Below are 5,197 nucleotides of genomic sequence, written 5' to 3' on the forward strand. Positions count from 1 at the left end.
AAAGAAAATAATTCCTCAACTTAATATAAATGTTTATTAATCCCTCCTAGTATCAAGATAAGTCTAGAGACAACAGATGGTAAGGCATAGTTCTGAACATCAAAGAAAAGAGTCCAGGTAGCCAGTAGCCAACCAGAACCAAACTTTCTAGTGTTGCACTTTTGTCAAGATGAAGACTTGAGAATATAAGAGGACATCAACACTCAATTTTGTAGAATATGCCTTTAAAGACTGTCCTTTCCTTTGGAATACTTTAGGTAGGGCAACAGAGCCATCCCTGTGTTGGGAGAGGCTGGCTGTGGATGGTCTGGCAGGATGCTGAGGCTTTGCAGGAAGTACTCACTGCACAGACTTGACAAGTCACCTGGGGCTCATGACTCTCATTTCATGCATGTCATATTTTTTTTATTGCTTCTTATTTCCATTTGTTTTATTGTGTGTAGGAGTATTGGACTTCTTACGGCAATATTGGAATGAAGGATTAAACTTTATAAGTTTAAATACAACATTATGACTTTCTGTCCTCACCATGTCAGACCTCCCTCCCATTGCTCGAGGCTTCATTTTAAAGGTAGGCCACCTGTAAAAGAATGAGTGTGCAGAGTGGGTGTGGGACAGCTTGATTTGTCATTTTGAAACTGCTGTACACTTTATTACATTATTTAACATTTTGGAGGTGAGCCAGTATCACCTTGGAGGTGGCAGGGCTTTACGCCAGTCAGTCCACTGTGTGATATTTTCTACTGAATGACCACGGGCTCCGAACACAGACTGTGTCTACATGAGCCCCGACCTCCGAAGCCCAATTAGCCCTTCCCAAGCCTCAGCCAAATCCAGTGACTCTCTGTGACTGTTTCCCTAAATCTTGATGCTAGTTGCTTGGTTCCTCTTTTTCTTCTTAGTCTCGACTTCTCTCTGACTTTCCTGTCTCCGGTCCGTCTCCCTCCAGCTGGTTCACATCTTAGTTTTCTTTCTTCTCGTTCTTGCATTCATTGGCTTACAGAATTTCAGCCTTATGATCATGACTTTAAAAACAGGACTGTGATCTTCCCTGGGGGCACGTGGGGAATTGTTATGTTTTGGCCTCTTACAAGAATGTGCCCCTTTCTAAGTGACCCCCCGCACCAACTGAAAACAGTAACATGACACTATCCCTGTGCCGGCCTGGCAGGAAGCAAAGGGTTACTTCTGAGCATGCACGTATCCATTCCTCAGTAGTGTTATGTATTTGGAAATATTTATTAATATCTTTAGAACATTTGTTAAAAATCGAACGATAGAATTATATTTCTAAGAAACTATCTTGTGATGTATGTTTATAAATAAGTTTTAAAAAAATTGGACCTAAGGGTTTGCCTCATAGCAGAATTTTTACAGTTGTAAGCAGTGATTGTGGACAAACAGTAGCCTGGCAGGGATCATCTTGAATATAGCCATGATAGTTACCGGCATAGAACTGGTTAAACACACGAGGTGCATCCACATGATGCCACACACTACAAGTTCTTCTCCTGGATCCCCTGACTCCTCCCACACCACTCTTCCTGGTGGCTCATGGAGCTGTAATCAGTCCTTTTTGCTTCTGGCTTTCTGTCAACCCCTTCCCTCTCCTTCAGTGTCTGCTGGCTTGGCTCCCCTGGTCACCGCAGCTTTCTAGTCTTGACCTGTGGCCGGACTTACAGTTACAGATGGAGGAGCCACCTCCAACCCTTTGTTCCCTCACATGTAAGATGAGAGAAACAGCCCTAACACAGAGCAATGGTACCTATTTGTGAATTAAATTAAGTAGGAAAATTTAGCTTCCAGGGCATAGAAAGTTCATTAAGCGATATTTTCAGCTTTCTCTATGGAGCATCGTCCTCTAAACCATACTGGGTGCTGATGTCAAGGTGAGTTTTTGAAAATACTCTTTTCATCCATGAACCCCTTTATCAACTTCCTTTTGTCTTACAAGCATACTTTGGAATCACAGACTGAACAAACAGCATCACGACCAGCTGGACAGCTAGTGCAGCTCCAGGATAAGTTTAGGAGAAAGACTTTCAACTGCTCTCAGGCCACAGCTGGACCAGCACAGTTAGGAGCCATGTTAGTTGAAGCTCTCCATCACATAGCCTTGAGATGCTCTGGAAGTGGATGTTGCCCTCAGCCGGGCAGGAACCATGGGTAAGCAGCCAGAGCCCACTTCTCCATCTATGCTCAAGACCTCACACTTGTTACATTTTCTTTCCTGCTTCTTATTTACGGACCCAAGCCGGCCATTTGTTTCCTGTCCATTTCATGCTCATTCATGCAATGGAAAATTTAAAAACTTGCTTGCTCATTATAAAGATAAATGTAATGGAAATAAACAGAGGGTAAAAATGAAGGTCAATTTCCGTCATGCCAGTTTTACCTGTCAACAAAGTTAATGCAGAGTCTGCCCAGATACACTTGTTGCAACAGTACACTTCGACGAAGAAAGCCACAGTCACCTTTTGTGTATCTTAAAAGCAGCAATCTTTTCTTTTTAAATAATTTTGGTGGATTTGAAGCAAAAACCCCATCCTCTGGATGTACTCAAAGCCTTAGAGGCACTTTCATTTCTATTGCTGAGCAGAGGAGCTGGAAGCAAAGAGCAGCTGAGCAGAGCAGAGAAGCTTCCAAAGATGTCAGAATCCATCCAAGCTTGGAATAGGATGCCTTCCCGGGAAGCCAGGCTGCTAGGCCATTTGGCCCTCTTCTCACTGCATGATGGACCACTTCCCTGTGCTCTCAACCCATCTGTGAGGCAGGACTCTGGGCTTAGCTTCTTTCCACAACCCTGACCTCTTAGGGATCCTTTTTCTTCCGTACATATATTTTTTCCCAGCAACTGCTCTACCTCCTAAGCCCCTTTACAGTCATCTCTCAGGGTAACCCGCTGTCCCTCCAGAGCCTCGGTGCGCATCTCTCTGGTCGCTGTCCTCCATAGGTTGTCTTCCTGGAGTGCAGGGCTCACACTTCACCCGCTGGATAGACTTGCCATTTGACTTGTGTGTACATTACTGATGGATTAGCTGATGAACGGGCACTTTTTAAAGAAAGTGTGGAGTGTGACATTTTGTTAGGAGCATTACCTTGCTCTCGGAGCATTGTTCCATGAGAAAATCCGATCTGATGTGTAGTCTTTGACTTATTATACCCTTTGTATAATACAACTCATTGCAGGTTTAAGTCCTGCTTCTTGGGGCACTGCTACTTATAGATGCTGGATGTTTTGTTGTGTTCAGTATGAAGTAACTAAACAGGGAAGTTGCTCCATCTTTAATGTATTCTTTATGGTGAAGTTAGGAATTTAGAAACACTGGGAGGAGTATATAAATTATGAGCAGGAGTGAAAAATAACTCCTTTTGTTGAAAAGAAAGCTCTCTTGACAAAACTTAATACTGATTAAAAAGAAACTGGTTTTTCTTTCAGTGCTGAGCCCTTCCTCATACTCACAAGTCCTCCACCAGTGCACCCACCTGCCAGCCCAGTAATTGATCAGGACTGCATTGCTCTATTTTTAAAAATAGGACACGGGATTCCCGCTGGACTTTTCTCTTATTGTAGTGTTTTCCTCTAGAATCTAGATCCAGGCTAACCCAGCATAGAAACTAGTCACCACTTTAGAAGAAGGACTGGTGTGAACTTCATATTCCCTTTACACAAAGAGCAATTAGTAGAAATTTATTTTCTAAATTATGCTAACTCCAAATTTTATCTTACACCTCTCTGCCTATCCAAAGAAGCCTGAAAAGCCTCCATAAACTAATCCAGTCACATCAATTTGTCCTTTCGCTATCTGAAACAACGTTGTCGCAGAGAAAGGTTCAAATACTCAGCAGCCAACTAGCATGTTTACTATGTCATTTCTTGCACATTATCCAGTTTAACAAACGTGTCTCTTCTTGTGACATCATAAACTAATATAACTCTCTGTGCACCTCTGTAATAGCGAGGAGTTAACGTTCTGAACCTTTCTTGACCAGCTGGGTCCCATATTGCAAGCTTAGCCCTATTTCCATCCACTGAAATAGTTTTCACCTTAAAGTCAACACCTATTGTTGCTGCACGTTCTGGATCAAGGGTGTTATCTGGGAACCTCAGGAGCAGGCTGGACTTGCCCACCCCACTCTCGCCAATGATGAGGATAAGTAAAATGTACTTAGGCTGGTCACTGTATTATCCCTTATAAATTTTTTCAGTTTATTCTCTGTGTACAATGGTAAATGGTAAACATTTTTGTGTACCTTTGCAATATGTGTGTTAATGGGTTTACTTCACATTGGCTTTTTTTCTGAACAGGGTGTCTTCACATATGGAAACCTCACATTACTTCATTTATACTTGGTAGTCTAAATCTAATTAGAGCTTGTATACATTCTGTATATTTTTATTAAATGTAAGACCTTTGCTTCTATAATGTTATAAGAAGGTATCTCACACATGTACTTCTAATTTGGTCACGTTACATTAAATTTTAGATTTATGTATGTTTTGAGTCTGTCATGACAAGACTTCTGCTTTTTCTTGGGAAAAAAAAAACCCAAATACTTAGCAGCCTGACCCAGAGCATGGTGCATAGCACTAAGTGGATTCAGGAAGGAATGTTTGGTAATTCTTTACTGATGGCTAATGTTTCTTTTTCTTCTTTTCGTTTCTTTGTTGTGGACTTGAAAAGAATTAATTTCTTTCCTTCTCTAGTTCTTAAGGTTTTTCTTTGCATCTCTAAAGGGAGTGATTCTGACAGCAGGAAGGAGAGTGAGACCTATTCATATCCATCAGGAGTCTCCTGACTACCTGCTGCAAGATCTCTGGCTCACAAGGCTGACATCAGCACTGGTCAGACAATTCTTCGTCCTTTTTGTTTTGGTTTCTTTTGCGCATGCATTGTACACGTGGATATGCATTGTTTGAACATGTTTGGGCACACTTGTATGTGTGTGTGCTCAGGTGCGTGTGTGCATGTGTATGTGGAGGCCTGAAGTTGATGTCAGGTGTCTTCTTTGATTACTCCTGACTCTTTGGAATTTGTCAGTTCTGGCTAATTTGGCTATGCAACTTGCCATGGGAAATTCCCAATTTACTTCCTGAGTGCAAGTATTTCAGGTGCTGTGTCACCTCTGGGCTTTACCCACTAAAAGCCATCGCCCTAGCTTCTGTCATGTTTTAAAACAAACAAATAAACAACAA

At 41.9% G+C, this 5,197-nt stretch overlaps 1 long non-coding RNA gene across 1 annotated transcript; it reads left to right on the plus strand.

The window, feature by feature from the left end:
- Nucleotides 1-480: 480 nt before the first annotated feature.
- LOC311604078 lies at nucleotides 481-4,862 on the plus strand. The gene is made up of 3 exons (XR_014781370.1): nucleotides 481-571; nucleotides 1,955-2,166; nucleotides 4,739-4,862. It is a non-coding gene; the product is annotated as an uncharacterized lncRNA (long non-coding RNA).
- Nucleotides 4,863-5,197: the final 335 nt, after the last annotated feature.

Source organism: Acomys minous (assembly GCF_964271855.1).
Source record: "Acomys minous genome assembly, chromosome: 8".
NCBI lineage: Eukaryota > Metazoa > Chordata > Mammalia > Rodentia > Muridae > Acomys > Acomys minous.